Source organism: Coregonus clupeaformis, chromosome 35, assembly GCF_020615455.1.
Source record: "Coregonus clupeaformis isolate EN_2021a chromosome 35, ASM2061545v1, whole genome shotgun sequence".
NCBI classification, from domain to species: domain Eukaryota; kingdom Metazoa; phylum Chordata; class Actinopteri; order Salmoniformes; family Salmonidae; genus Coregonus; species Coregonus clupeaformis.
Window position 1 is genome coordinate 40,102,382 of NC_059226.1, and position 20,821 is coordinate 40,123,202.

Here is a 20,821-nt window from a genome sequence, read left to right on the forward strand (position 1 = left end):
GTCTCTACTGTGTGTTGTAATGAGCAGAGTGTCTCTACTGTGTGTTGTAATGAGCAGAGTGTCTCTACTGTGTGTTGTAATGAGCAGTGTATCTACTGTGTGATGTAATGAGCAGTGTCTCTACTGTGTGATGTAATGAGCAGAGTGTCTCTACTGTGTGATGTAATGAGCAGAGTGTCTCTACTGTGTGTTGTATTGAGCAGAGTGTATCTACTGTGTGTTGTAATGAGCAGAGTGTCTCTACTGTGTGTTGTATTGAGCAGAGTGTCTCTACTGTGTGTTGTAATGAGCAGAGTGTCTCTACTGTGTGTTGTAATGAGCAGAGTGTCTCTACTGTGTGTTGTATTGAGCAGAGTGTCTCTACTGTGTGTTGTAATGAGCAGAGTGTCTCTACTGTGTGTTGTAATGAGCAGTGTCGCTACTGTGTGTCTCTAATGTGTCCCACAGGGCTGAACTCCCCAGTACCTGCGTTTTATGAGGAGAGACGGACCTAAACTGGTGAACGCTGCACCGCTTCTCGCACCCAGCCACTCGGAGGAGGAAGATGAGTGGACCCCTCGCCTGGAGAGATGCTGGAGTTATGTTGTGAAAGCAGAGCAGGAAGAGATGACTGTCACAGTGAAAGCAGAGCAGGAAGAGATGACTGTCACAGTGAAAGCAGAGCAGGAAGAGATGACTGTCAAAGTGAAAGCAGAGCAGGAAGAGATGACTGTCACAGTGAAAGCAGAGCAGGAAGAGATGACTGTCACAGTGAAAGAGGATGAGGAAGAGATGACTGTCACAGTGAAAGAAGAGGAGGAAGAGATGACTGTCACAGTGAAAGAGGAGCAGGAAGAGATGACTGTCACAGTGAAAGAGGATGAGGATGATGAAGAAGAGCAGATTGGAGAACTGATTAACACCAGCAGTAAGTATACCGTATTAAAAACAGGGGCACAAACTGCCATTATTGAACCAATGTGTGTTTTTAAAGGGGCATTCTACTGAAGTTCTACACTTGAATATGTTGTTCTGTACTGTAGGAATCGTTAAAGCTACAAAGATTGGGGGCAGCCAATGTTAATGGATCAAATACTCTCATTATATTTATCTGAATATCTCTTTCTGTAGTGCATTGTTCAGTCTCAATACTCAACATACCATGATAGCAACATTACTTTTTTAAAACATGATTTGAAGCGCTACATTTCTTTTTAAAATCTCAACGGTGTTAATGTCCTTAGTGTTCTTGTTTATAAGGTAAGACCGACTGATCTGATTGAACTCTCTATGATACAGTACCACATTATTACAACCAATTACAAATTATGGAGAAGACCGAATCAAGACAAGGAGCATTTTAGATGCATTCATGTTAAGGGCATTTTAGATGTATTAGTATTTCTTCAGGGTAGGGAGCTAAATGTTTTAGATTAGATGACAAGCTTGGTTATGCATCTACAGTGCATTCGGAAAGTATTCAGACCCCTTGACTTTTTTCACATTTTGTTACGTTACAGCATTATCCTAAAATGTATTAAATCATTTTTTTCCTTCATCAATCTACACACAATACCCCATAATGACAAAGCAAAAACAGTTTTTTTTAAATATCACATTTACATAAGTATTCAGACCCTTTACTCAGTACTTTGTTGAAGCACCCTTGGCAGCGATTACAGCCTCAAGTCTTCTTGAGTATGACGCTACAAGCTTGGCACACCTGTATTTGGGGAGTTTCTCCCATTTATCTCTGAAGATCCTCTCAAGCTCTGGATAGGGGCGTCGCTGCAAAGCTATTTTCAGGTCTCTCCAGAGATGTTCGATCGGGTTCAAGTCCGGGCTCTGGCTGGGCCACTCAAGGACATTCAGAGACGTGTCCCGAAGCAACTCCTGCATTGTCTTGGCTGTGTGCTTAGGGTCGCTGTCCTGTTGGAAGGTGAACCTTCGCACCAGTCTGAGGTCCTGAGCACTCTGGAGCAGGTTTTCATCAAGGATCTCTCTGTACTTTGCTCCGTTCATCTTTCCCTCCATCCTGACTAGTCTCCCAGTCCTTGCCGCTAAAAACATCCCCACAGCATGATGCTGCCACCACCATGCTTCACCATAGGAATGGTGCCAGGTTTCCTCCAGACGTGACGCTTGGCATTCAGGCCAAAGTGTTCAATCTTGGTTTCATCAGACCAGAGAATCTTGTTTCTCATTGTTTGAGTCCTTTAGGTGCCTTTTGGCAAACTCCAAGCGGGCTGTCATGTGCCTTCTACTGAGGAGTGTCTTCCGTCTGGCTACTCTACCATAAAGGCCTGATTGGTGGAGTGCTGCAGAGATGGTTGTCCTTCTGGAAGGTTCTCCCATCTCCACAGAGGAACTCTGGAGCTCTGTCCGAGTGACCATCGGGTTCTTGGTCACCTCCCTGATCAAGGCCCTTCTCCCCCGATTGCTCAGTTTGGCCGGACGGCCAGCTCTAGGAAGTCTTGGTGGTTCCAAACTTCTTCCATTTAAGAATGATGGAGGCCACTGTGTTCTTGGGGACCTTCAATGCTGCAGAAATGTTTTGGTACCCTTCCCCAGATCTGTGCCTTAACACAATCTTGTCTCGGAGCTCAACGGACAATTCCTTCGACCTCATGGCTTGGTTTTTGGTTTGACATGCACTGTCAACTGTGGGACCTTATATAGACAGGTGTGTGCCTTTCCAAATCATGTCCAATCAATTTAATTTACCACAGGTGGACTCCAATCAAGTTGTAGAAACATCTCAAGGATGGAAACAGGATGCACCTGAGCGCAATTTCGAGTCTCATAGCAAAGGGTCTGAGTACTTATGTAAATAAGGTATTTCTGTTTTTATTTTTAATACATTTGCAAAAATGTTGACACCTGTTTTCACTTTGTCATTATGGGGTATTCTGTGTATATTTATGAGAAGAAGAAAATATATTTAATCAATTTTAGAATAAGGCTGTAACGTAACAAATTGTGGATAAAGTCAAGGGGTCTGAATACTTTCCGAATGCACTGTAGCTAGATAGCTAGCCAATTTGACAATGAATGTAGCTATTTGTATGATTTTTACTCCTGTCTCCTAGTATTGAGCGGTGTCTACTGTGTGTTGTATTGAGCAGAGTGTCTCTACTGTGTGTTGTATTGAGCAGAGTGTCTCTACTGTGTGTTGTATTGAGCAGAGTGTCTCTACTGTGTGTTGTATTGAGCAGAGTGTCTCTAATGTGTCCCTCAGGGCTGAACTCCCCGGTACCTGCGTTTATGAGGAAAGGCAGACCTAAACTGGTAAACATTGCTCCGCTTCTCGCACCCAGCGACTCCGAGGAGGATGAGTGGACCCCTCGACTGGAGAGATGCCCACCAGGTAGAGCAGTAGTAGTAAATGAGGATGTTATAAGAAGTATCGTGTTAGTAGAACGATAGGACCTACCCAGATACCACCGGGCTAGTAGACTGGTAGGACCTACCCAGATACCACTAGGCTAGTAGACTGGTAGGACCTACCCAGATACCACTAGGCTAGTAGACTGGTAGGACCTACCCAGATACCACTAGGCTAGTAGACTGGTAGAACCTACCCAGATACCACTAGGCTAGTAGACTGGTAGGACCTACCCAGATACCACTAGGCTAGTAGACTGGTAGAACCTACCCAGATACCACTAGGCTAGTAGACTGGTAGGACCTACCCAGATACCACTAGGCTAGTAGACTGGTAGGACCTACCCAGATACCACTAGGCTAGTAGACTGGTAGGACCTACCCAGATACCACTAGGCTAGTAGACTGGTAGGACCTACCCAGATACCACTAGGCTAGTAGACTGGTAGGACCTACCCAGATACCACTAGGCTAGTAGACTGGTAGGACCTACCCAGATACCACTAGGCTAGTAGACTGGTAGGACCTACCCAGATACCACTAGGCTAGTAGACTGGTAGGACCTACCCAGATACCACTAGGCTAGTAGACTGGTAGGACCTACCCAGATACCACCAGGCTAGTAGACTGGTAGGACCTACCCAGATACCACTAGGCTAGTAGACTGGTAGGACCTACCCAGATACCACTAGGCTAGTAGACTGGTAGGACCTACCCAGATACCACTAGGCTAGTAGACTGGTAGGACCTACCCAGATACCACTAGGCTAGTAGACTGGTAGGACCTACCCAGATACCACCAGGCTAGTAGACTGGTAGGACCTACCCAGATACCACCAGGCTAGTAGACTGGTAGGACCTACCCAGATACCACTAGGCTAGTAGACTGGTAGGACCTACCCAGATACCACTAGGCTAGTAGACTGGTAGGACCTACCCAGATACCACCAGGCTAGTAGACTGGTAGGACCTACCCAGATACCACTAGGCTAGTAGACTGGTAGGACCTACCCAGATACCACTAGGCTAGTAGACTGGTAGGACCTACCCAGATACCACCAGGCTAGTAGACTGGTAGGGCTAAAGGAGTGGAAGGTATGCTAAAAGAAGTCAGGTTAGTAGTAGAGAGGAAGGTGCCATAAAATGTTACCTGTTAGTTCTGGTAACCTGTTAGTTCTGGTAACCTGTTAGTTCTGGTAACCTGTTATATTATGTCCCTGTGGTCTGTCCTTCCTCACAGCACCCCGGAGCTTACGACCCTCAACCAGGAGACCAGCAGCGTCTCAGGGAATCCCTCAGGCTGCCACACCTACAGTACAGGTGAGTGTTATTTAAAACAGTATAGGTGAGTGTTATTTAAAACAGTACAGGTGAGTGTTATTTAAAACAGGACAGGTGAGTGGTATTTAAAACAGTACAGGTGAGTGTTATTTAAAACCGTACCGGTGAGTGTTATTTAAAACAGGACAGGTGAGTGTTATTTAAAACAGTACAGGTGAGTGTTATTTAAAACAGGACAGGTGAGTGTTATTTAAAACAGTACAGGTGAGTGTTATTTAAAACAGTACCGGTGAGTGTTATTTAAAACAGTACAGGTGAGTGTTATTTAAAACAAGGCCGGTGAGTGTTATTTAAAACAGGACAGGTGGGTGTTATTTAAAACAGTACAGATGAGTGTTATTTAAAACAGTACAGGTGAGTGTTATTTTAAACAGTACAGGTGAGTGTTATTTAAAACAGTACCGGTGAGTGTTATTTAAAACAGGACAGGTGAGTGTTATTTAAAACAGTACAGGTGAGTGTTATTTAAAACAAGGCCGGTGAGTGTTATTTAAAACAGGACAGGTGAGTGTTATTTAAAACAGGACAGGTGAGTGTTATTTAAAACAGGACAGGTGAGTGTTATTTAAAACAGTACCGGTGAGTGTTATTTAAAACAGGACAGGTGAGTGTTATTTAAAACAGTATAGGTGAGTGTTATTTAAAACAGGACAGGTGAGTGTTATTTAAAACAGGACAGGTGAGTGTTATTTAAAACAGTACAGGTGAGTGTTATTTAAAACAGTACAGGTGAGTGTTATTTAAAACAGGACAGGTGAGTGTTATTTAAAACAGTACAGGTAACTGCACAGGTGACTAGCATATTATACATTTGGGGTGTTTTTTCTCTTCTCTTAGATACTAGTGCTCTAAAGGGTTGGAGTTAAATTATGAATTAAATTATGATGGTACTGTAGATATTTACATTTACATTTACGTCATTTAGCAGACGCTCTTATCCAGAGCGACTTACAAATAGGTGCATTCACCCTATAGCCAGTGGGATAACCACTTTACAATTTTTATTTATTTTTTGGGGGGTTGGAGTAAAGGGGGGGTAGAAGGATTACTTTATCCTATCCCAGGTATTCCTTAAAGAGGTGGGGTTTCAAATGTCTCCGGAAGGTGGTGAGTGACTCCGCTGTCCTGGCGTCGTGAGGGAGCTTGTTCCACCATTGGGGTGCCAGAGCAGCGAACAGTTTTGACTGGGCTGAGCGGGAACTATGCTTCATTGTGGATATAATGTTATGTAATCCTGTAGAGGACTCTGACAGCTCTGTCTAGTCAGCATTGTCATATTACAGCCCAACCCCCTTTGGTCCTAAAAATAATGGAATGAAATGATGATAAATATCATGTTCTGTGGTCATCCCATTATGCCCTCAGCAGCCCCCCAGCGGAGAGGAGGCAGGACCCAGTAATATGAGGACAGAACCACCCCAGCCATTCCTGGAGGTGCTGACTGAAGAAGAAGTGGCCTTCCTCAGAGACAGCAGCACAGCAGACACACACAGTGGAGGACAGGAGGCGCTAGGAGACAAGGTGTGTGTGTTACTGTCATACACATAACACAACACACAATATATTTTAATTAATGATGCTACTAAACAAAGGTAAAGTGATGATGACACACAGACCCAGTGGTCAGTTTGAACTCTCCTCTGGTCTCTTTCCAGGAGGGTCAAAGTGAAGCGACCCCCAGCACCAGTGGAGGGGAGGCAGGGAGATCCACTCAGGGAAGGGGGGCAGACACCCCAGCTGTCACTCAGAGAGGGGCTCCCTTGTTGTACTCCAAACCATCAACCTCAGGTAACAGAGACAGACAGGAATAGACTTGTTAGAGTTTGATATTGTGATTTTATTTGGTCTGAGAGAAAAGATTAGGCACATTGACTGTTTCTGGAAAAATACATTATAATAATAATAATGATTATTATCTTATTCCACATGCAATATGGCTATTATTTTAATATGGCTATTCTTTTCAGTTGTCTGTGTGTGTGTACAGTGCCTTCAGAAAGTATTCACACCCCTTGTCTTTTCACCCCAAAACAATTTGGTTACAGCCTGAAATGTTTAAAAAACATTATTGAGATGTTTTGGTCACTGGCCTACATACAATACCCCATAATGTCAAAGTGGAATTATGTTTTTTCAAAATTGTTACTAATTAAACATTCAATAAGTATTCAACCCCTTTGTTATGGCAAGCCTAAACAAGTTCCTGAATAAACATTTGCTTAACAAGTCGCATAATAAGTTGCAAGGACTCACTCTGTGTGCAATAATAGGTCCCTCAGTCGAGCAGTGAATTTCAAATAAACACCAGGGATGTTTTCCAATGCCTCGCAAAGAAGGGCACCTATTGGTAGATGGGTAAAAAAAAGCAGACATTGAATATCCCTTTGAGCGTGGTGAAGTTATTAATTACACTTTGGATGGTCTATCAATACACCAAGTCACTACAAAGATACAGGCATCCTTCCTAACTCAGTTGCCGAAGAGGAAGGAAACCGCTCAGGGATTTCACCATGAACCCAATGGTGACTTTAAAACAGTTAGAGTTTAATGGCTGTGATAGGAGAAAACGGACTATGGATCAACATTGTAGTTACTACACAAAACTAACCTAATTCACAGAGTGAAAAGAAGGGAACCTGTACAGAATAAAAAATATTTGAAAACATGCATTCTGTTTGCAACAAGGCACTAAAATAGTACTACAAACATTGTGGCAAAGAAATTAACTTTTTGTCCTGAATACAAAGTGTTATGTTTGGGGCAAATACAATACAACACATTACTGAATACCACTCTCCATATTTTCAAGCATAGTGGTGGCTGCATCCTGTTATGGGTATGCTTGTAATCGTTAAATACTGGGGAGTTTTTCAGGATAAAAAAGAAACGGAATAGAGCTAAGCACAGGCAAAATCCTAGAGGAAAACCTGGTTCAGTCTGCTTTCCACCAGACACTGGTAGATGAATTCACCTTTCAGCAGGACAATAACTTAAAACACAAGGCCAAATCTACACTGAAGTTGCTTATCAAGAAGACAGTGGATGTTCCTGAGTGGCCGGGTTACAGTTTTGACTTAAATCTACTTGAAAATCGATGGCAAGGCCTGAAAATGGTTGTCTAGCAATGATCAACAACCAATTTGACAGAGCTTGAAGAGTTTTTTAAAGAATAATGGGAAAATGTTGCACAATCCAGGTGTGGATTAGAGACTTACCCTGAAAGACTCACAGCTGTAATCGCTGCCAAAGGTGCTTCTACAACGTATTGACTCAGGGGTGTAAATACTTATGTAAATTATTTTCACGTTTTTTCCTCCCCCTTTTGAATTCAGGCTGTAACACAACACTGTGGAATAAGTCAAAGGATGTGAATACTTTCTGAAGGCACTGTTGTTTGTATGTATTGGATGTGTGCGTCAGACCTGTGTAAGAAGAGAGAGTGGCTGGAAAGACAGAAAGACACGTACAAGCACGGCAGAAACCTGAGAGACAGACCAAGAATCACTTACACAGAAGAGGAGGTCCCCAAAGATGACCACTACCTCTGTGAGTCTTTCGCTCTCTGTCTCTCTCTCTCTCTCTCTCTCTCTCTCAATCTGAGAGACAATGGCTATCTCTATGAGTCTGGACCTAGAACAAAGAGGAATTTATTGTCAAATTTTTTTTAAAGCATTCTTGTCATTTACAGGGCCAAAAATACAATATTTGGTCCACCAGCCACAGTGACAGGTAGATTAAAACATCTACCAGCCAAAATATATTTGCGCCATATATATATATATGAATATATATAAAAAAACAGATGGTATATTGCTAAATTTTATACAAATTTGTGACCTGAGACGAGACAAAATGTTCAACTGCCCCCTTTAAGGGCGGGAGGTTACCGTGGTAACATGGGTCGTGTCACGTTGTGTGTGTGTGTGTGTGTGAGATTTGGGATTGGATCTAACTAGTAGTAGATGCTATCATTTGAAGCAGCAGACTCAAATTAACATTGAAAAACAACCAAGCTTGTGGAGATTCGCCAAGATAGTGACACCCATACACAAAAATGCACGTGATAAAAGCCTGCTAAATGAATATATTATAACAAAACAATGTAAATAGTCAAGAAACACAAGGACATAGTCTCACTTTGACTTTAGAGTAAATGAGACAATTTGTTATGCCTGTGCGCAACGCCTCCCAAAACAATATGATCAGCACAGTGCGCACAGCTCCCCAGCCAGGCAGTGTTGCTGCTCGAGGTGGGATATTGGATTCCTAGTTCTTTGTGCGATTTAGCAGCTATGAAACGAAACGGCAGAAATGCTTTGAAAACCACTACTGCAGCATTTTCTGCAATTTGGCAGTACGCCCAGAACCTTGTTTAGAGAAAGGTTTCAAGGTCTCAGCTTAGAGAGAAGAAACCTTGTGAGGTATTGGTCTGTCACATGCATGGCCCAGTATTGGTCGTCACATGAATGAAGCAAACATTAATTATGGATGATGAATAAGCTAAATCATGCAAATATAACTTGTCAGTATATAAGGGAGCTAACGGGACTGCCCCATTAGAGCTCCTGACAGATGTTCACTATGGTGCATCAAGTTTGTTGGAACCTCTCCAGCGCGCTGATAATAAACAATGATTCATTTAAGATGGACTTTGAGTGTCCCTGTGTAAGAATTTCCACGACAGTATCATCCCTGTTTGTTCCTCTCATTATTTCTCTCTCTCTCTCTCTCTCTCTCTCTCTCTCTCTCTCTCTCTCTCTCTCTCTCTCTCTCTCTCTCTCTCTCTCTCTCTCTCTCTCTCTCTCTCAATTCAATTCAATTCAATTTAAGGGCTTTATTGGCATGGGAAACGTGTGTTAACATTGCCAAAGCAAGGGAAGTAGATAGTAAACAAAAGTGAAATAAACAATAAATATTAACAGTAAACATTACACTCAGAAGTTTCAAAAGAATAAAGACATTTCAAATGTCATATTATGTATATATACAGTGTTGTAACAATGTGCAAATAGTTAAAGTACAAATGGGAAAATAAATCAACATAAATATGTGTTGTATTTACAATGGTGTTTGTTCTTCACTGGTTGCCCTTTTCTTGTGGCAACAGGTCACAAATCTTGCAGCTGTGATGGCACACTGTGGTTTTTCACCCAGTAGATAAGGGAGTTTATCAAAATTGGGTTTGTTTTCGAATTCTTTGTGGATCGCTGTAATCTGAGGGAAATATGTGTCTCTAATATGGTCATACATTTGGCAGGAGGTTAGGAAGTGCAGCTCAGTTTCCACCTCATTTTGTGGGCAGTGTGCACATAGCCTGTCTTCTCTTGAGAGACAGGTCTGCCTACGGGCCTTTCTCAATAGCAAGGCTATGGTCACTGAGTCTGTACATAGTCAAAGCTTTCTTAAGTTTGGGTCAGTCACAGTGGTCAGGTATTCTGCCACTGTGTACTCTCTTTTTAGGGCCAAATAGCATTCTAGTTTGCTCTGTTTTTTTGTTTGTTCTTTCCAATGTGTCAAGTAATTCTCTTTTTGTTTTCTCATGATTTGGTTGGGTCTAATTGTGTTGTTGTTGTTGTTGTTGTTCTGGGGCTGTGTGGGGTCTGTTTGTGTTTGTGAACAGAGGCCCAGGACAAGCTTACTTAGGGGACTCTTCTCCAAGTTCATCTCTCTGTAGGTGATGGCTTTGTTATGGAAGGTTTGGGAATCGCTTCCTTTTAAGTGGTTATAGAATTTAACGGCTCTTTTCTGGATTTTGATAATTAGCGGGTTTTGGCCTAATTTTGCTCTGCATGCATTATTTGGTGTTTTACGTTGTACACGGAGGATGTTTTTGCAGAATTCTGCATGCAGAGTCTCAATTTGGTGTTTGTCCCATTTTGTGAATTCTTGGTTGGTGAGCGGACCCCAGACCTCAGAACCATAAAGGGCAATGGGTTCTATAACTGATTCAAGTATTTTTAGCCAGATCCTAATTGGTATGTCAAATTTTATGTTCCTTTTGATGGCATAGAAGGCCCTTCTTGCCTTGTCTCTCAGATCGTTCACAGCTTTGTGGAAGTTACCTGTGGCGCTGATGTTTAGGCCGAGGTATGTATAGTTTTTTGTGTGCTCTAGGGCAACGGTGTCTAGATGGAATTTGTATTTGTGGTCCTGGCAACTGGACCTTTTTTGGAACACCATTATTTTTGTCTTACTGAGATTTACTGTCAGGGCCCAGGTCTGACAGAATCTGTGCAGAAGATCTAGGTGCTGCTGTAGGCCCTCCTTGGTTGGTGACAGAAGCACCAGATCATCAGCAAACAGGAAGACATTTGACTTCAGATTCTAGTAGGGTAAGGCCGGGTGCTGCAGACTGTTCTAGTGCCTCGCCAATTCATTGTATATATGTTGAAGAGGGTGGGGCTTAAACTGCATCCCTGTCTCACCCCACGGCCCTGTGGAAAGAAATGTGTGTTTTTGCCAATTTTAACCGCACACTTGTTGTTTGTGTACATGGATTTTATAATGTCGTATGTTTTTCCCCCAACCACACATTCCATCAATTTGTATAGCAGACCCTCAGCCAAATTGAGTCAAAAGCTTTTGAAATCAACAAAGCATGAGAAGACTTTGCCTTTGTTTTGGTTTGTTTGTTTGTCAATTAGGTGTGGTGAATACGTGGTCTGTCGTGACGGTAATTTGGTAAAAGCCAATTTGACATTTGCTCAGCACATTGTTTTCACTGAGGAAATGAACTAGTCTGCTGTTAATGATAATGCAGAGGATTTTCCCAAGGTTGCTGTTGACGCATATCCCACGGTAGTTATTGGGGTCAAATTTGTCTCCACTTTTGTGGATTGGGGTGATCAGTCCTTGGTTCCAAATATTGGGGAAGATGCCAGAGCTAAGGATGATGTTAAAGAGTTTAAGTATAGCTAATTGAAATTTGTGGTCTGTATATTTTATCATTTCATTGAGGATACCATCAACACCACAGGACTTTTTGGGTTGGAGGGTTTGTATTTTGTCCTGTAGTTCATTCAATGTCATTGGAGAATCCAGTGGGTTCTGGTAGTCTTTAATAGTTGATTCTAAGATTTGCATTTGATCATGTATATTTTTTTGCTGTTTGTTCTCTGGTATAGGACCAAAAAGATTGGAGAAGTGCTTTACCCATACATCTCCGTTTGGATAGATAGCTCTTCGTGTTGTTGTTTGTTTAGTGTTTAGAGTCTATGGATTCTTCAATTACATTGAGCTGATTTCTGACATGCTGTTCCTTCTTTTTCCGTAGTGTATTTCTGTATTGTTTTAGTGATTCACCATAGTGAAGGCGTAGGCTCAGGTTTTCTGGGTCTCTATGTTTTTGTTGGATAGGTTTCTCAATTTCTTTCTTAGGTTTTTGCATTCTTCATCAAACCATTTATCACTGTTATTACTTTTCTTTGGTTTTCTGTTAGAGATTTTTAGATTTGATAGGGAAGCTGAGAGGTCAAATATACTGTTTAGGTTTTCTACTGCCAAGTTTACACCTTCACTATTACAGTGGAACGTTTTGTCCAGGAAGTTGTCTAGAATGGATTGAATTTGTTGTTTCCTAATTGTTTTTGGTAGGTTTCAACACTACTTTCCTTCCATCTATAGCATTTCTTAATATTATTAAGTTCCTTTGGCTTTGATGCCCTCATGATTGAGTATTGCTCTGTTCAAGTAGACTGTGATTTTGCTGTGGTCTGATAGGCGTGTCAGTGGGCTGACTGTGAACGCTCTGAGAGACTCTGGGTTGAGGTCAGTGATAAAGTAGTCTACAGTACTACTGCCAAGAGATGAGCTATAGGTGTACCTACCATAGGAGTCCCTCGAAGCCTACCATTGACTATGCACATACCCAGTGTGCGACAGAGCTGCAGGAGTCGTGGACCCGTTTTTGTTGGTTATGTTGTCGTAGTTGTGCCTAGGGGGCATATGAGGGAGGGAATGCTGTCACCTCCAGGTAGGTGTTTGTCCCCCTGTGTGCTGAGGGTGTCAGGTTCTTGTCCAGTTCTGGCATTTAGGTCGCCACAGACTAGTACATGTCCCTGGGTCTGGAAATGATTGATTTCCCTCCAGGATGGAGAAACTGTCTTCATTAAAGTATGGGGATTCTAGTGGGGATTCTAGTGGGGGGATATCTCTCTCTCTCTCTCTCTCTCTCTATCTCTGTCTGCTCTCTCTCTGTCTCTCTCTCTCTCTCTCTCTCTCTCTTGCTCTCTCTCTGTCTCTCTCTCTTGCTGTCTCGCTCTCGCTCTCGCTCTCTCTCTCGCTCGCTTTGTCTCGCTCTCTCTCTCGCTCTCTCTCTCTCTCTCTCTCTCTGTCTCTCTGTCTCTCTCTCTGTCTCTCTGTCTCTCTGTTTCTCTGTTTTTCTCTCTCTCTCTCTCTCTGTTTCTCTCTCTTTGCTCTCTCTCTGTCTCTGTCTCTCTCTCTCTCGCTGTCTCGCTCTCTCTCTCGCTCTCTCTCTCGCTGTCTCTCTCTCTCTCTCGCTGTCTCTCTCTCGCTCTCTCTCTCTCTCTCTCTCTGTCTCTCTGTCTCTCTGTCTCTGTCTCTGTCTCTGTCTCTGTCTCTGTCTCTCTCTGTCTCTCTCTCTCTCTGTCTCTCTCGTCCCTCTCTCTCTGTCTGCTCTCTCTCTCTCTCTCTCTCTGTCTCTGTCTCTGTCTCTGTCTATGTCTCTCTCTCTCTACCTCTCTGCATGTCTTCATCATCATGATAACTGACGTTTAACATGTTCTATTTATCTTTCTCTCTCCCAGACTGAGGACTGCAAGTCTTTCTTCATGGAGGAGTGTGAGCTCCATGGTCCTGCTCTCTTTGTCCCTGACATCCCCTGCCCCTCTAGGAGCCCCTGACAGGGCCAGACTCACCCTGCCGTCCGGCCTGGAGGTCAGGACATCAGGCATCCCTGAAGCAGGACTGGGGGTATTCAACCAAGGAAACACTGTGCCTGCAGGAGCCCATTATGGACCTTATGAAGGAGAGATCACAGACAAGGACCAGGCCATGGAGAGTGGATACTCCTGGGTGGTGAGAGGAGTGTGTGTGTGTCATCGCGCTGTGCTTACATTTTGTCCAACCTGATCAAAACTGTAAGTATGAATTGTTGTTTTCCTCAGATCTACAAGAGCAAACACTGGGACGACTACATTGATGCTGGGAGAGACACTCACTCCAACTGGATGAGGTGAGCAACACTGTGAAGTACAGAGGAAGTCTCACAGTCCTCTTCCTCCTTCTGTTTCTCTCTGTAAGTACAGAGGAAGTCTGACAGACCTCTTCCTCCTCCTGTTTCTCTCTGTAAGTACAGAGGAAGTCTCACAGTCCTCTTCCTCCTCCTGTTTCTCTCTGTAAGTACAGAGGAAGTCTGTCGTCTTCCTCCTCCTGTTTCTCTCTGTAAGTACAGAGGAAGTCTGTCGTCTTCCTCCTCCTGTTTCTCTCTGTAAGTACAGAGGAAGTCTCACAGTCCTCTTCTTCCTCCTGTTTCTCTCTGTAAGTACAGAGGAAGTCTCTCAGTCCTCTTCCTCCTGTTTCTCTCTGTGAAGTACAGAGGAAGTCTCACAGTCCTCTTCCTCCTCCTGTTTCTCTCTGTAAGTACAGAGGAAGTCTCAGTCCTCTTCCTCCTTCTGTTTCTCTCTGTAACTACAGATGAAGTCTCTCAGTCCTCTTCTTCCTTCTGTTTCTCTCTGTAAGTACAGAGGAAGTCTCTCAGTCCTCTTCCTCCTGTTTCTCTCTGCAAGTACAGAGGAAGTCTCAGTCCTCTTCCTCCTTCTGTTTCTCTCTGTAAGTACAGAGGAAGTCTCTCAGTCCTCTTCCTTCTGTTTCTCTCTGTAAGTACAGAGAAAGTCTCATAGTCCTCTTCCTCCCCTGTTTTCTCTGTAGGTACAGAGGAAGTCTCAGTCCTCTTCCTCCTGTTTCTCTCTGTAAGTACAGAGGAAGTCTCAGCCTCTTCCTCCTTCTGTTTCTCTCTGTAAATACAGAGGAAGTCTCTCAGTCCTCTTCCTCCTTCTGTTTCTCTCTGTAAGTACAGAGGAAGTCTCTCAGTCCTCTTCCTCCTGTTTCTCTCTGTAAGTACAGAGAAAGTCTCATAGTCTCTCTTCCTCCTCCTGTTTCTCTCTGTGAAGTACAGAGGAAGTCTCAGTCCTCTTCCTCCTGTTTCTCTCTGTAAGTACAGAGGAAGTCTCAGTCCTCTTCCTCCTTCTGTTTCTCTCTGTAAACTACAGAGGAAGTCTCTCAGTCCTCTTCTTCCTTCTGTTTCTCTCTGTAAGTACAGAGGAAGTCTCTCAGTCCTCTTCCTCCTGTTTCTCTCTGTAAGTACAGAGGAAGTCTCATAGTCCTCTTCCTCCTGTTTCTCTCTGTAAGTACAGAGGAAGTCCATCTCCTCCTGTTTCTTCTGTAAGTACAGAGGAAGTCTCAGTCCTCTTCCTCCTGTTTCTCTCTGTAAGTACAGAGGAAGTCTCAGTCCTCTTCCTCCGTTTCTCTCTGTAAGTACAGAGGAAGTCTCACAGTCCTCTCTATCTCTGCCTCATACCTGATAACTTCAATAAATCCTTCTCTTTTATTCCCATATGTTTTCCCTCATTCTTTTCTCCAACATAATTAACCCTCTGTTAACTCTCTCTCTCAGGTATGTGAACTGTGCCCGTAGAGAAGAAGAACAGAATCTGGTGGCCTTCCAGTACAGAGGAGAGATTCTATACCGCTGCTGTAAGCCTATAGCTGTTGGAGAGGAGCTATTGGTTTGGTACGGAGAGGAGTACGCAGAGACCTGGGCATTGTCTTCGACTACCTCTGGGACAAAAAGAGCTCTGCTAAAGGTACTTTACTCTCTCTCCCTCTTCCTCACCTCTTCATCCCTCTCTTTACCTCTGGGACAAAAAGAGCTCTGCTAAAGGTACTTTACTCTCTCTCCCCTCTTCCTCACCTCTTCATCCCTCTCTTTACCTCTGGAACAACAAGAGCTCTGCTAAAGGTACTTTAATGTTATTTCCACCTTGTCTGTCATTTTCTTATTCTACTACATTTTCCAGCTTCAATAAAATGTCGACAAAACAAAATGACAAGGTGGGATCTTTTTTGTGTCTGTAGAATGTATTATGCGCGAAATGGCTGTGGAAACAAATATTAATAACGATCATATTGAAGTAGGTAGCTTAGTGGTTAAGAGCGTTGTGCCAGTAACCGAAAGGTCGCTGGTTCTAATCCCGAGCCGACTATGTGAAAAATCTGTCGATGTGCCCTTGAGCAAGGCACTTAACCCTAATTGCTTCTGTAAGTGTCTCTGGATAAGAGCGTCTGCTAAATGACTAAAATGTAAAAAAAATGTAAAAGTAAACTTGGAGTCACGTGATATGTTGTGTGGTCCTCCCACTACGACTCATGCAGTTTATTAAGATACCGATAGAAATAACTTCACAGGGTGGTGAAAGCGCACGGTGATGAGCTTGATGCTCCTTCCCAATAAACATTGAGGGTCTTATTCTGGTGACATGATGATCGATGCTTGGCTGCCGTTTGACAAATAAAAAGAATCTGGCTCTTTTTTCCATAATAAGAATCTCATCATGTTGGTAGTCTACCCCCACTGTATCTGTGAGCTGTTGGCTAGAGAGCACATGCAAAGACCAGAGTGGGCACATTTGCTATGTAACACATTTCTTTGTGACAAAACGGTCAGTAGAGTTGAAAATTGCGATGGAAACCCATTTACTTGTATTTATTATTCGGTACATGTGAATTTACCCTGTTAAACTCTGAGTTGTTGTTTTGGACCCGGGTCCAGTGAGTTTGGGGGAGGTTTCTGTCAAAAAATAAAAAGTGACATCATCATTTGAAAGCTACAGTCCTTGTCTTTTTGGAAATCAACTAAGTTGACTGTTCCTTTAAACAGCTTGGAAAATTCCAGAAAATGATGTCATGGCTTTAGAAGCTTCTGATAGGCTAATTGACATCATTTGAGTCAATTGGAGGTGTTTTTGTGGATGTATTTCAAGGTCTACCTTCAAACTCAGTGCCTCTTTGCTTGACATCATGGGAAAATCAAAAGAAATCAGCCAAGACCTCAAAAAATGTTTTTGACCTCCACAAGTCTGGTTCATCCTTGAGAGCAATTTCAAATGCCTGAAGGTACCACGTTCATCTGTACAAACAATAGTACGCAAGTATAAACACCATGGGACCACGCAGCCATCTTACCGCTCAGGAAGGAGACGCGTTCTGTCTCCTAGAGATGAACGTACTTTGGTGCGAAAAGTGCAAATCAATCCCAGAACAACAGCAAAGGACCTTGTGAAGATGCTGGAGGAAACGGGTACAAAAGTATCTATATCCACAGTAAAAACGAGTCCTATATCGACATAACCTGAAAGGTAGCTCAGCAAGGAAGATGCCACTGCTCCAAAACCGCCATAAAAAAGCCAGACTACGTTTTGCAACTGCACATGGGGACAAAGATCATACTTTTTGGAGAAATGTCCTCTGGTCTGATGAACAAAAATATAACTATTTGGCCATAATGACCATCGTTATGTTTGGAGGGAAAAAGGGGGTTGCTTGCAAGCCGAAGAACACCATCCCAACAGTGAAGCACGGGGTGGCAGCATCATGCTGTGGGGGTGCTTTGCTACAGGAGGGACTGGTGCACTTCACAAAATAGATGGCATCATGAGGAAGGAAAATGATGTGGATATATTGAAGCAAAATCTCAAGACATCAGTCAGGGAAGTTAAAGCTTGGTCGCAAATGGGTCTTCCAAATGGACAATGACCTCAAGCATACTTCCAAAGTTGTGGCAAAATGGCTTAAGGACAACCAAGTAAAGGTATTGGAGTGGCCATCACAAAGCCCTGACCTCAATCCTATTGACAATCTGTGGGCAGAACTGAAAAAGCGTGTGTGAGTTACACCAGCTCTGTCAGGAGGAATGGGCCAAAATTCCCCCAACTTATTGTGGGAAGCTTGTGGAAGGCTACCCGAAACATTTGACCCAAGTTAAACAATTTAAAGGCAATGCTACCAAATACTAATTGAGTGTATGTAAACTTCTGACCCACTGGGAATGTGATGAAATAAATAAAAGCTGAAATAAATCATTCTCTCTACTATTATTCTGACATTTCGCATTCTTAAAATAAAATGGTGATCCTAACTGACCTAAGACAGGGCATTTTTACTAGGATTAAATGTCAGGAATTGTGAAAAACTACGTTTAAATGTATTTGGCTAAGGTGTATGTAAACTTCCCACTTCAACTGTAACTCCACAACTTGAAAGCCCTGATTTGTCATTTTAAGACGACAGGCATTTTGGCACAGTGCCTCACTACCTAAACCAGACGTAACTGGTTTCAAGTGGCCAAGAGACGTCAACTGCTATCTAGTGCACGAACTGGGAATTAGACGGGGGATATATTTACATCAATGGATAGGTAGTAGGGGTGTAACGATTCGTTTTAACAACAACATAGGTAGAGACTTCAGCTTTCTCCTCATACTGTATATACAGTACCAGTCAAACATTTACATTTTTTTACATTTTAGTCATTTTAGAGACGCTCTTATCCAGAGCGACTTACAGTTAGTGAATACATATATTTTTTTAATACTGGCCCCCGTGGGAATCGAACCCACAACCCTGGCGTTGCAAACCATGCTCTATCAACTGAGCTACATCCCTGCCGGCCATTCCCTCCCTACCCTGGACGACGCTGGGCCATTGTGCGCCGCCCATGAGTCTCCCGGTCGCGCCGGCTGCGACAGAGCCTGGATTCGAACCAGGATCTCTAGTGGCACAGTTGCACTGCGATGCAATGCCTTAGACCATTTCTGCGCCACTCAGGAGAACGTTTGGACATACCTACTCATTCAAGGATTGGAAATAATAAACAATTCAACGGTTGAGAGATTGCCAAGAGTGTGCAAAGCTGTCATCAAGGCAAAGGGTGGCTATTTGAAGAATCTCAAATATAAAATATATTTTGATTTGTTTAACACTTTTTTGGTTACTACATGATTCCGTATGTGTTATTTAATAGTTTTGATGTCTTCACTATTATTCTACAATGTAAAAAAAAGAAAAAAAGAAAGAAAAACCCTTGAATGAGTAGGTGTGTCCAAACATTTGACTGGTAGTGTATATCAGTGAACACGCATAACAAAACGTTTATTTTTAAGTGCCGCTAATGATCTTGCCTTGGCGCAGACAGCATCAGAGTTTGAGGTTAACTGTAAAAGTTATTTTTATTTGCACTAAGTCATCACACACAGCATTTGTCAGTTTGATGGAAACGATCTCTGGTGGGAAATATTGTTTTTAATGCGGATTTTAGAATATTTGCATGAAAATCTAATGCCAATTTATTGGTATCCTAGCTAATGACAAATCATTGATTTTGATTTTAAACAATGTTTTCTGTTGTGTATTATCATGTCCTGAGATGTTCCTGTTCAGGTCACATAGTCAGGAAAACATGTATGTTTTAAATGATTATATTTATTGTGATTTCCCTTATCTTAATTGTTCTCACTCTCTCACACACAGATGTGAACGTTGAGTCTTTCCAGATCTTCTCGTGTTCTGGCTGTCCGTTCTCCTTCACCTCTCAGATCTTCCTCCTCAAGCACATAAAGAGATGTCACCATGATGAGTATGTCAGACTGTTGAGGAGTGGAGAGATCAGATCAGAGAATCTCATGTCCTCCAGCAGCTCACAACACCATGGAACCACATCAGGTTCCTCCAATCCAGCTCCACCAGGAAACAAGAGAGAGACGGACAAGCAACGACCACACCGCTGTTCTCAGTGTGGGAAGAGCTTCATTAAAGAAGATCATCTCAGAACACACCTAACGCATTCACACAGGAGAGAGGCCGTTCCACTGCTCCCAGTGTGGGAAGAGTTTCAATACAGGGAGTGATTACAATAGACACCAGCTCACTCACACAGGAGAGAAGCCATTCCACTGTTCCCAGTGTGGGAAGAGCTTCAGGAGTCAGGAAATTTAAAGATACACCAGCGCATTCACACAGGTGAGAAGCCGTTCCACTGCTCCCAGTGTGGGAAGAGTTTCACTAGAGCGTATAATCTCATCAGACACCAGCTAACTCACACAGGAGAGAAGCCATTCCACTGTTCCCAGTGTGGGAAGACCTTTGGTTTCATACACGTTCTAACAGCACATCAGCGCACTCACACAGGAGAGAGAGAAGCCATTCCACTGTTCCCAGTGTAGGAAGAGTTTCAGTCAAGAGAGTAATCTCAGAACACACCAAGCGCATTCACACAGGAGAGAAAACGTTCCACTGCTCCCAGTGTGGGAAGAGTTTCAATACAGGGAGTGATTACAATAGACACCAGCTCATTCACACAGGAGAGAAGCCATTCCACTGCTCCCAGTGTGGGAAGAGTTTCAGGGAGTCAGGAAAGTTAAAAATACACCAGCGCACTCACACAGGAGAGAAGCCGTTCCACTGCTCCCAGTGTGGGAAGACTTTCAGTCGGTCATACAATCTAAAGACACACCAGTGTTCTTAAAGAGTAAAGTCGTTTTCACTTGTAAATGGGATGGTAATGTGACAATGAGATGCAGTAAGTTTTTGTTCTATCAAGAAACATGACTGAAGTCTTTTTTACATAGATACCAGGGTTGGGGTCAATTCCAGTCAATTCAGGAAGTACAATCAAATTCCAATTCTCTTCCAATGCTTTTCAATGAAGAAAATGTGGAATTGGAATTTGGTTTACTCTCTGAATTGACTGGAATACTGTTGAATTATTCTGATATGATATTCACAGAACTCAAGTCACATTTGAATATAGTAAATTACGCATGTGTATATTAACTGTAAATATTTAAGTAATATTATTGCCAACTGAAATGTATTCCCCCTTAAGTCATTAACATGGCAAGATTTAAATCCAATTTTTGATATCATAATAAAATTCACATCTCCTCTCCTTTGTTGTTCGTCTTGTGTCAGATATTAGCAACTCATACCCAGAGAAGGATTCTCTCATCTTCACTGTTGATTGTCTGACTCCAAGTAAGGAGTTGTTCTGAGGTCAGTTTATTTTCTCTCCAGGGGCCTCATTTATAACCTTTGTGTAAATGTA

General features: G+C 42.8%; 1 pseudogene; it reads left to right on the forward strand.

The window, feature by feature from the left end:
- The first annotated feature begins 804 nt into the window (after positions 1-804).
- On the forward strand, positions 805-20,242 carry LOC121538044 (annotated as a pseudogene).
- The last annotated feature ends 579 nt before the right edge of the window (positions 20,243-20,821 follow it).